We start from the raw sequence: 12,863 nt of genomic DNA on the forward strand, positions 1-12,863 counted from the left end.
CGGGGGAGGACGGAGGAAGAGGAGGAGAAGGATGAGGATGGAGGAAGAGGAGGAGGATGAAGGAGGAGGAGGAGGAGGAGGAGAAGGAGGAGGAGGAGGAAGAGGATGCTCGGAGAAGCTGTGGTGTGCCACATGCTAGGATGCGGCGCACGCGTGTGGGAAAGCGCGGCGAACTGGCTGACGGTGCTGACGGGTGGTTGTTATTGGTACGGTAAAGCCCCCCCCCCTCTCCCACGCGAAGCCACGCTCCTGTGCGGCCTGCTGTTTATACGGCCGCCAGCAGTGCAGGCGCTAATCATACAACACACACACACACACACACACACACACACACACACACACACGCACACACACACACACACACACACACACACACACACACACACACACACACACACACACACACACACACACACACACACACACACACACACACACACACACACACACTTCACACCCCTAGACCTTAACCGTGCATTGATAATTATACTTGACCAGTTATCTGGGGCTAATATAGTATATAAGTATATGATATCATCGTATCTAATAAAATTGGGGGATTGTGGAAAACGCCCCCTACGAGTGATCGAGTGTCGATAAATCAATCACCGGACCACATCGATTTGGTGGAATTATACAAGTGGTTCCTATTTTCATTGTGGTTCTTGCATGATCGACATGGACTAGAAGTCCGTGTCAGCGATCCTGCATTTTTATATATGAGCATATAACAAGGTGTAGCTTAATTCATCGTCAAGCAGATTAGGTATTCAGGTTATTGGTAAAAATTGCTAGGAATTATGCTTATTTCAGGGCGCATGTCTAGAGAGTATAACTACCCTGTCGAATGTAATAAACGGCGTTTTGCATTTGGCACCTATCATCAAGACTGTGACGAATAATGTCATCATCACGCAATAACTGTATGTAATCATCAGCAGTCTTTGCTACCTCACTCGTTCGACATGAGTTATCAGCAGATCGATCGTTACCTATTTGTGATTGCAATCGATTGACCTCGAAAAAAATAATTCCCTCTCAACATAGACGAATGAGATTTTATTTTCTATAAGGTAGTATAAGGGCATGCTACTCATGTTACGAGGCTAACCTTCATTTGTAGCTCACTATTTCTATGGGGATTTATTGCGATTTGTCCCGAGCTAGTTATCTCAGTTACGAGAGAAGACATTTGGCATTCTCACAAATGTCTTATTGCACGAGTTTACGGGCGACGACTGGTACGTGCGACGAACAATGTTCGCGCTACAAGGAACGAATAACAGAAGAAGAACAACGGGAACTACAGACACATACTCCTCCTTAGCAGATCCAATTACGTACAAAATGGGTCATGTGTCTCGGAAAAGCCGGGCGCTGTATCGTGCCGTAGATTATATATATATCAAGAGTGCATAATAGAGCACTATTATCTCTATTATGCACTCTTGATATATATATATATAATAGACGACCTCATACCACCGCGTACGGTAATCGCGTTCAGTGGGATAAGAAAGAAAGGGCTCGTTATCACCATATGTGTCGAACGATTTGTCGATAATTACTTCAAAGCTCCGTGTTGCCTGTTCGTGGTTGGTACTCGCGGATTTTCGTTTCACTGCTGTTTCCAAAACAAATTAAGACGTCTCTCTCATGGCAGAGAATGCGACTATTCACTTTTGCATACGTCATCCACTTGACTACGTTGATTTAATATCTTATACTATTGGTTAGCAAAATTAACGCGAAATTTCTCGAAAACGAAGGAAAAAAACCAAATTCACCTGGCAAATGCACTAATTGCAGGCTCATAGTATTTTCTGTATATCAGCTTAAATATTCGGATACATCTATATAATAATTTGAGTAGTGTCGTTCTGTTTGTTCCTGCATATCTTCTAGGCGCGGGCACGAATCCGGTTGAAAATTTTCGTGCCTCATTCCTACGCATCAGGTTCGATTCTAACACTTTTGCTTTTTGTCATTTATTGGGTTATATGTTTAAAAAAACCATATTTAGAAAATATAATGGAAAATCTTTCTGGAAAACATGCACGATTCAGTTCACTTCCGCTAGGTGCGCTGGCTGTAGACTTACAAACACGCAACACAGGGATAGGATACAGTAGTCTGTCGCGTAACCTTGCAGTAGATTCGCCAGGGCACACGCGCTGGCTGTGGAATCAAGTCCTCTCCCACCTGCACCGCTCGCACTCAGCGCATATCTATCTATCAATCTATCTATTTTGCTATCTATCTATCTATCTCTATCTATCTATCTATTTATCTATCTATCTATCTATCTATCTATCTATCTATCTATCTATCTATCTATCTACTATCTATCTGATCTATCTATCTATCCATTCATCATCATGGCACAGGTGAAAGCACTCAAAATCAAATAGGGTTCCACCTAAGTTCTTCACCAAGTTTGAAGTTTCTACTTCTAACGGTTGCAAAAATATCGAGCAGACAGACAGACACACACGCACACGCACGCGCACGCGCACGCGCACGCACACGCACACGCACACGCACACGCACACACACACACACACACACACACACACACACACACACACACACACACACACACACACACACACATCATACACACGCACACGCACGCACACAAACGGCGCGAAACCAATACGTTCCGCTACACTACGTCAGGAGGATATAAACTACTAAATTACTGCGAAGCGTTTGCCTACATTTTTCCAAGAATCAAACCCGTTAGTAGAAAACTGACGGGCAAAAGGCAAATAATTGTATTAAGCTGGTTTCGTATTAACCACTTCAACATATATTAACCCCGAATTAACAAACAAGGTGCGTACAAGATATTTTATATAGGTTTATATGGATAATTAAGAACTTTAGTAGCGTTAAATTGTTCACAAATAGATACAATTACTGCAAAGCCTAAACTCCTTATTCAATTACTACAATTCATTACTACAGTCGCACCCCGTTAGTACGAAACTGACGGGCCAAAGAAAAATAATCGTATTAAGCGGGTTCCGTATATTATATTAGCCTTAATTTGAAAAGAAAAACAATGGATTAGAAGGTGTGTACAAAGTGTTTTATATAGAAATGAATATACCGGGACAGAAAATGTCATGTTAGTAACAGGATTCTTGTATTATTGTGTTAAGTCAATATTTTACTAAAAGATTACTCTGAATCGGGCCGGGATTTAGAGAAATCATCGTAGTCTCATCAGCGTAACGAGCGAATATGGCCGCCGGAGGCAGCCATTTTGCGAGTGATAATAGGTCTATCATCTGATTAGGTGAATCTACTGCATAAACAAATGTGTAACGACGCTGAATTAATTATACATGAAGAAACTATATTTGTGCACAGCCCCAGACTGTTCAGTATGCGTGAAACGACAGACTGTTATTTCTTAAGCCTCTCACACGTATCAAATATTCGACATTCAGCAGCTCGACCCAGATCAACTACAATAGATTCTACATATCAATACCTACCTGTAGAGTCAAGCGTCCATATTCCGGAAACGGAGAACACGTGTGGATTTTGTAACGAACGCGTTGCAGAGCCAGGTAGCAAAAGAACACATGCGCCAGTACAAACCAAATTTTATGCGAACTATTAAAACCAAGTATCTATAACCAAATTACAACCTTTTACGCCGGTAATAATATTCCACACACTCCAGCGGTTGATAATGACGAAGGAAAGATCTGGACCATCGCCACGACGAAGAAAATCACACAATGTAATTCTTAACTAGAGAATCACTCTAGTGTTTACGTACGTGCGCGTCTTTCATCTCCTGACCTTGACGTGTTGTGCCGGTCTTTGTCCTCACGTATTCTTCAGTCGCCGCGTCATTTCTGGCAGATTATCGAGCGCCGTAATCATCGACATTTGATTGTCGGTAGAACTTCTAGAGGTGTAATTAAGGGGCTTGTATTTTGAAACAATGCAATATCGACACGACTTTCGTCGTGCTGTAAATACAACAGCCCCTCAACACCCAGATACAATCAGAGCCGGCTGTAATCTGCCGACAACACCCTTTGCTAAGGAAAACCTGGATACATATTCCCAGTGGTTGCGTTTTTCCGAGACGCTAGCTGAATTAGATTTGCATTCAGACCGGCCCTGCATTTTCGCATCATGTATTTAACTTGCAAATGTTTATATTTGGGATGCAGGAAAAGTCGACTACACAACACTTTAGGGAAATGTGTCTCTAAAAAAATGCTTTCATCGTTTCTCGTTTCAGATATGCAACACATCGCATTAATATTAATAGTAGCGGGCGCCATCTGTGCGGTGCAGACCGCACCTCAGCCACATAATGTTAACGCCGACGACCTGCACGATATTATGAAGAAGCTGCTGCCATTATTACAGCGATCACGCGCCAAAGCCGAAAGCATCACGTCAGGTATCGTTTTGAAGTTTTGAAACCGTCATCGCGTAATATAAATTTTAATTCAAGGACACATCTCAAAGAATATTGCAAACTTCTTTTTTTATAACTTTCTTGTGCTTAATTGCAATCTCCTTAGCTGTGTGCCAATGCGCGTGCGAGTGTGTACGCGCGCATGCAGACGAACATCTGCTGTGCATGTGCGTGTGCGTGTGCGTGTGCGTGTGCGTGTGCGTGGGCGCGTACACGTGCGAGCATGTGTAGTTATACATTATTCCATATTTGTGTTTTCATTATGTGGTTTGGGATATTTATTATAATGAATTAGGCCACTATAACACTCTTTATAATACATATACGGAAATGCACAACGTAAGCATTTAGTTTAGCATAAGTTTAGAAATGACAACTTCCCATTTTCATGAGTTAAATATTGTCACAGGAATAGATGGTTGTAGTATACAATCGAAACCTATACCGGCGAAAATGCGTGCACACCATTGTTGGTTATTGTTTGTTGGTGATAGCAAAAAATCTTTAGCACAATCTCATTAATTTTGACATCATGCAGCGATGGACGTAACCACGAAATTACCACGAAGTTAGTTTACTTCAGGGACTGGATCTTCAAAGTAGTTGGACGAAGGCAATTCGTGCTGGTGTAGGCACGCGCGTCAATAATGTAAGGCGCTTGTCCCGAAGGACGTGAAACAAAACATTGCGTGAAAATGAAAAGCGTTTTACCTCGCCGCCCGCTCAGCGCATCGAGCAGCGACGCGAAATCGACACAGCTAGTACCTGACTGTAACCTGCACAGTACATGAGCATACACAGGAAAAGCATCTGCTGCTGCCGCCCGCTGTTTATAAACAACAAGAAAAAATTCCATACGCATGACGTCATCAACGATTACGTTGGATCGACATCCCGTGTAGAAGCGAGAATACGAGCGAAGGCAGACGTGATATAACTGACGAAGTAGTTGAAGTAAATGATTAAAAAATATGCTCTTAATTACTCGTCTACTTGAAAGGTTAACCCAACAGGTACGTGCGTCGATCCCGTGTTTACGATGAAACAATGTCGCGTGTTCGCTGTTACTTTAGTAATACACGTGTGCATTACACTAGTGACTAGTAGAACGACGTACATATTAGTGCAAGCGTATCACACATGCGTGCGTACGCTAGGCCTATTATCGTATTATTAGATCAACGTGTTTATATTATATAGGCCTACAGGACTGTATAATATAGAATAATATGGAGTCTATATTGTACACTCCGGTATATTTGTGCCGTACACGTGCTTGATTTACATTGGCATACACTGAAATCCGAGCACATGCACTTCCGTTTCTATCTACATGATGGGACATGTTGATGGTGTACCCTAACAATGCAGTCTCATGTGTTACTATACTTAGTAATACCGCGTCATTAAAGGTCATAAGTACATTTATGTAACATGGAAACGGCAAGAAAACAAACCTATTTATATATAATTCCGAGTGGATAAATTTATGTATAGAACTCTTGTAAGACCCGTGACCATTTTGTGGAGTGGATGTCGCGTTTGAAGTTCTTGACTTGAATCTTTTCACATTGCCGCGAATGTAATCATTGAGCCATGCACCTGCATTTTCTTTTTAATGTTGTTATTAGGTTTCTATTAGCTCTATCGCGAGGTTTCTATCGCCATCGCTGACATTAGGCCCTTTACCTAAACATTGTTTTACTTCTTACTAGTTTATTTAGCATCACGGCGAATATCGCGGGGCACCATATAAAATAATCACAATATAATATAATATAATAAATATATAAATATAATTATAAATATTAATATAATATAATATAATATAATATAATATAATATAATATAATATAATATAATATAATATAATATAATATAATATAATATAATATAATATAAATAGAATAATCACGTGTGACTATAGATCCCGTATTCGTTCGTTTATTTCTCAGTAAAATTTTAGCAGGCCGGACGCTCCCTCTATTCTTCTCGTTTAGGGTTGCATAACATATGGGCTGCTATCAAAGTAACCAGGTCTTAATGTTTTAGTGTATGAACCTTAGAAACGTCTAACAGCTACTGAAGCTCATCGCTCTACATGGTTTCGATAAACAATAGGCCGTGGCTACGCGTCCGCTTACCGGACGCCGAGCTCCCAGGCTACGCGTCCGGTCATATATTTCTTATGTGAACCCAACTATATTTTTTCAGTAAAAACAATAAACAAGAAGTTTTTACCATTTACCTTTAGGTATTTTTATCAAAAAAATGTGTTATTGTAACTTTTGAAGCAATAGTAAATCCAGTAAAATCAACTATTTGAAAGGGGGCGTGGCCTAATCGTAACGTGGATTTTGGGAATCTGTACTGAGCTTTGTAATGGATGACCGGACGTGTAGCCACTGCGTAAACAATATTGCGACGTCACCATCGTTAATTGTTTACAGCCTCGCACAACTCGTCCTCACACAAACAGTCGCTACATCTTCTTCAACAGCTAATATTAGGATAATATCAGAAGTGTATAATAATAGATTATTATTAGTAGTATCCATTATTATACGCGCCTGATATTATCATTGTGTATCAACCGTAGCATGACAATATTAGTTCACAGTGTTACAGACGATATCCACATGCAATCATCCAGTGTGACCTAGCCCCCCGACCTTCTCTTGTGCTACCCATTCCCGGTCAGCTTCTATAATTATTTCTCACAGCATCGTTACCGAGTACTCCCCGCTGTCATGGACATGCACTACCCTGTCCAGGTTTGTTCTAGATCAGCGGTGAGCTCCTATAGGTGACATAAATACAATAGTGAATGGGATAATAAGCAAACATCGGATAATTTTAGTAGTTAAATAAGAATGATATACGATAAGTAGATGTAGGCATTATACAAGCAATCCTGAATGTAAGTAGTAGGCTATCACTTTGACATCCATCGGCCATGACAGAATCGGATTTCCTATAGAATGTATCAAAAGCTAATAATATGTATTATTAGCTCTTGAATGTATGGAAAGAAATATTATGTGTTATTTCGCACGCGCTTCGTGCGTTGAATCCAGTTAGTGCATAATGGTTCTGCCTGAACCTGACACCGCTCCCAGGTGTATGAAAGTCACCGGCAATTCGCAGAGAATTGATGTGGCTGATCTGTGTTGTTGATAGCTGCTACCCCGTCTATACGTCATTCAATTATGTTACAATATCAGGACTGTTTTGGTTATAATATAGATGTATCATCTATATTAAGTCACTCATGACAATATGATGCATGCGCTTGTATTTAGATTATGCGCCGAGCGATTACCCATATTAGGTTACTTAGGCTCCCTCAGTCAATCTTGGCTGCGATTTCCGGCCCCCTGACTGTTATAGCTATCCTTATGTAAATAGGTAATCTTGTCACAGTGTGTATAATTATAATAAAATGGTCCGTTGCAAGTATTTTTTTTAATTGTGTGGTTTAAATTCAGATGTTCTGTGCTTTGCGGTATACATAAAATCAGGAGTGCATAACAATCTATTATGCATTCCTGATGAAATAATACCATTTCATCATTACAGGTTCCAATTCAAAGCGTCCAGAGGATTGCTATCGATAAATCGATAGTACTGCAGTAACAGTAAATTAAAACAGTAGAATTTCGTAAACATTGTTAAATATATGCACTTTTCATGCACATTCTAGCGACGGAAGGAATCCTTGAAGTTGACGTGCGCGTGCGTTAGCGTTTTCATTCGGGGTTTCTCTCTCATTCAGGAGGAATCGGTGCAGATGCGAACGAGATCAATGGAAAAAACGAGGCGTGGTCAATGTTTGAGGATGCCGACAGCGGCGATGAGAAGCGCTTCGATGACTACGGACACTGGCGGTTCGGCCGATCGCAGCTGGCGGCAAGTAACACGGACAAACGATACGATGACTACGGCCATTGGCGCTTTGGCTAGATATCATAATCGCGCACGCCCCGATTAGCGAGTTTTCACGAAGGCAACGTACGGTTGATTAAGCACCTAACTCATGGGAAAAAGGAAGGGAGATGGATTTGCAAGCTTACATCTATAGCTCTGTCAATTGCTTGTACACATGTATATATATCAGGACTCTAACGGGATACCGTTAGTGCTTTTATATCTGCTTAATAGCGATGTATCTATTCCGGGTTACAATACACGGCACTACTGATAATCCTGATAATAATAAAGTACCAGCAAATCAATGGATCCAGTGAGATATGAGTGCATGGCCTGTGGCCTGCGGACATTTTTTCTAAATACGTCAACGGGACAAATCACAATAAAGTGGCGAAATGCAATCGCTAATTCATTATACGACATAGTTCATGGTTATTCCATGTCATATTTTTATACAGAAATATCATAGTTCATTATCTTTGGCATATCACCTGTCTTGTAATGTGGCTATGTCGAAACTAATGAAGCGGCTGTTATCGTAATATACCGTAAACGAATATTCGTTTGCGTAATCTTCATCTAACTCGACAAATAACAAAATAAAAATTCCTAAAAACGTGATCAAGAAAAAGACATTACCTAATATAAATTTAACTTGGCCGTTTACCCAGAAATTGTCAACTGGCAGAAAAAAAGGTTGTCATGTAAGGTTGCGCGGAGAGGGAAGCACTTAGAGGGAAGAATTATGCAGAAGTATGGGTTTCACGTAGAAAACTGTATCTAAAAACTTGCTCGATTTTTTAAAAGCGAACGTTTTGCTAATTAATTAGCAGTGAAGCCAATTTTTCGAGATACTTTCATTAGTTGTTCCGTATTCAACAATATTCATTTCAAAGACACATGTACTAAATCGTTAAAAACAATACTGAAATAAATAAAGTTGGTAAATGGCGAACGAAAATTCTTAAATTAAATAATTTTAGCACGAATAGGATATCAACAAGTTAACGGTAAGGAAGTTTTATGATTAAGTTATTTGGTTATTCCATGCAAATGTGGCGTGCATTTGGTAATTGGAGATATCATAACTCAAACAGACGGGAAAATATGTGAATAAACAGAGGTTTATTTTGCACGTTCTAATAGATTCACACAGTAAAGACGGTACGTTTACTCACCGCTCTCCACTGCCAAAACTCACTGTATCGTTTCAAAATGTTCTATTGCAAAACGTAAGATGCGCAAGGTGTAGATGGTAAGGTGTCCCCACAGATCCGTTCTACACAAACAGGCGACACTGGCGCCCATCTTTCCCCCGTATCACGCGTTCACAGCATCATGGGAAAGGTCGCAAATATATGCGCTATTGCATAGAAATGGTATGGAGAGACCCAAAAGGGATTCCTTCTTATGACACAGACAGTATATTATCATAGCAAAACTTACTACGGTTAATAATCAAGATAGGTTAGTTGAGATAATCAGATGTGTAGACCCATATTTATTGTCACGTGCGCTTTATTTACTTACTGAACGTTATATTACCTTCGTAACCACAGCATGCGTTACGTCTGTTCGCTGGTAGATTCACCGTTTACCGTTGGATCGGGGGTTGTTCAAAGATTAAATCGGTTAGTGGATAGGTACCGATGGAAACAAAAGCAAACAGTTAAGGAAGCGGCGGCATGAGCTCGCTATTTCTGATGAGACCCGTCAATCACTCTACTGGGAACAAATTTTTACAAGCGCGCACCACGTGACTCGATTATGTATGGACAATCTGCATTTACTATACATTGGTTCTAATCCAATGAAATGGAAACCATTTAATTTATATTTTATATTTTATATCAACCCACTAAATTCTGATACCTGCTACACTTTCAACAATTAGAAACAGTTCGACAGTTTATAAACACACGCACGCACGAACACACACAGACGCGCGCACGCACACACAGACGTGCGCACGCACACACACATGCGCGCACGCACACACACACATGCGCGCACGCGCACACACACACATGCGCGCACGCACACACACACACATGCGCGCACGCACACACACACACGCACACACGCACACACACATGCGCGCACACACGCACACACACATGCGCGCACACACGCACACACACATGCGCGCACACACGCACACACACATGCGCGCACACCCGCACACACACGCACACACATGCGCGCGCACACACGCGCGCACACACACATGCGCGCACCCACGCACACACACATGCGCCCACACACGCACACACACATGCGCGCACACACATGCGCGCGCACACACACACACACACACATGCGCGCACACACACATGCGCGCACACACATATGCGCGCACACACGCACACACACATGCGCGCACACACGCACACACACACACACACACATGCGCGCACGCACACACACACACACACATGCGCGCACGCACACACACATGCGCGCACGCACACACACATGCGCGCACACACGCACACATATTCGTATACAAATGTATGCGTTATAGAGGTGCATTCTTACTTAGCAAAGAAATTAACTTATTATGGCTGAACGATGAATATTCTTAGCACCCCTTTTAATGCACTACTTCGTGCAATCATATAACTATTATTGTAAACTATGATTACAATTAAAATAAATATTCGTTTTGATAAACGTCTGTCTTTATTCTCTAAACGCATAGTGCGTCGTACCGGCTCGAGGCTTTCTGACTACGCCAACCAACACTAACACGAAGACCAAAAACTCATTGAGCACTAATCGATTGAAAATAAACTTTTATTTGCATTAAAATCGTCACTAGTAGACAAACGTAAGTGAGTGTATTTGGGTGTTATAATTAATGATGAACGGTTCACGGCTCGAGTCATACCAATCTTTACCACTGCACTACACGCGCTATAGCTGACTGCCGAGCTATTGCTTTCACACGGCAGGCGAGATATAATGCGTGCTAAGCTTACGTTAATTAATACCTGACATGCATCCTCCAATACTGTAGCGAATACGTGCTCATGTGCCTAATAACGTACGTCATGCACACACCATACTCAACTGGAGCAGGCTTCGGCGATTTTAAAGGTTCGAAAAATGTTGAAAAGCGCGATCACGCAACATACGTGACGGAATGATTCTTCGAAGGGTTTCTGTGAGAGACGAACAGAACTATTGTGTGGTGAACGGCGAACAGCTTATATAACGCAGACAACTGCGCTACCGTACACCAACCACTTACGCCTGCCTGTACGCGTGGCAGAGTTACTATGTCTATTGCCAGGAGTGACTCCTAGTTATACAATGAGTATCGCGTATGTACGTGATCATGCGTGTATAAGTCTGCGTGCTCGTTCGTTCGTGTACCTGTGCATGCGTGTCCGTGCGTGTGCCCGGAGGGGGGGGGAGAGAACTTGCGTATGTGCGTGCGCAATTGACTTTACATTCAAAATACGATATCGTACTTAATCCGCACAGCAATACATCAATCATCAATCGTAATTAATAGTGGCAGTGGTAATAACAATTAAAGCAAACCATCAAATAAAGAACAATCAACAGAGAAACCATCATATCAGTAAAACTGTTACGAACAATTCTGAGAGAGTAGAAAACAAACGCCATGCTTAATTCGATAAAACAATCACATCATGTCGGGCTCTGCCTTGCGTGGGGCTTGCATCTGACATGTCTAACGTCTGCGAAACGCAGTCAAACTACCTACCAGTCACGCGTGAGATAACTATTCGAAGCGAAAATACCAGGAACAGAGAAGTTTTACACTCAGTATTAAAGAATCACGACCATCGAAAGCAATAAAGTGAACTATTTCTAAATCCTGTTGTACGATTATAAGCGCAATTTCGCATTCAAATAATTGATCAGGGATCAACGACGAGAGCGAGCACCCTATATATCACGAAACCTGTATTAAATAAACACGCGAAGTTGCTGTGAATCTCTCGCAGAATATCTATTGTAACTACGACAATATCTGTGGCCGAGATCGGTGCTTACGTCGCATGCGCAACACCTCTAATAAATATGAAGCGATAACGGAAACCATTTTTTTTCAATCAATGAAATCGTGATTGCAAGGCAAGGGTAAACCAATGCCACGGCTTGGATAACATGTTGGATAATAGTGATTGCAATAAACGAGCCGAAAGCAGGACTTTCGAGCTACTAAGCATATACCAAGAAATAGTCGAAATACTGCGATTAGAAGAATATTCATAAGGCAAAATTAGCCATTCACGTCATCAGTAAGAACGACAGACTGCAAGCACATATCTTCTCCACGTATCAGGGGAAAACACATCAAAGTCAAGCATCTCACGCAAGGCAGGCAGGACAGGAATGCGATAACGTCTTCACACCAGATACCACATCAGCGACAACGGCGCTACCCTCAATCAACGATCCACATCATTACAACAGAACTTCTCTATCCTATATATCTAGCATA

The 12,863-nt window shown here is 41.5% G+C and overlaps 1 protein-coding gene and 1 long non-coding RNA gene across 6 annotated transcripts in view; one reads left to right on the top strand and one right to left on the bottom strand.

The window, feature by feature from the left end:
- LOC106820937 overlaps window positions 1–8,800 on the top strand; it is a 12,803-nt gene extending 4,003 nt beyond the window's left edge. For both annotated transcript variants that reach the window (XR_001395671.1, XR_001395670.1), the window contains exons 2-3: window positions 4,271–4,435; window positions 8,229–8,800. This is a non-coding gene — a long non-coding RNA (uncharacterized LOC106820937). The remainder of the gene's footprint in view (window positions 1–4,270; window positions 4,436–8,228) is intronic.
- A 2,361-nt stretch (window positions 8,801–11,161) lies between these two features.
- The window catches only part of LOC106820936 (villin-1-like), a 41,764-nt gene continuing 40,062 nt past the window's right edge, over window positions 11,162–12,863 (bottom strand). For all 4 annotated transcript variants that reach the window (XM_014825541.1, XM_014825543.1, XM_014825540.1 and 1 more), the window contains one exon: window positions 11,162–12,863. This exon is cut by the window's right edge and continues 2,398 nt beyond it. The gene's annotated coding sequence lies outside the window, so the exon portion shown is untranslated.

The sequence above is a fragment of the Priapulus caudatus genome, unplaced genomic scaffold (genome assembly GCF_000485595.1).
Source record: "Priapulus caudatus unplaced genomic scaffold, Priapulus_caudatus-5.0.1 Scaffold53, whole genome shotgun sequence".
NCBI classification, from domain to species: domain Eukaryota; kingdom Metazoa; phylum Priapulida; class Priapulimorpha; order Priapulimorphida; family Priapulidae; genus Priapulus; species Priapulus caudatus.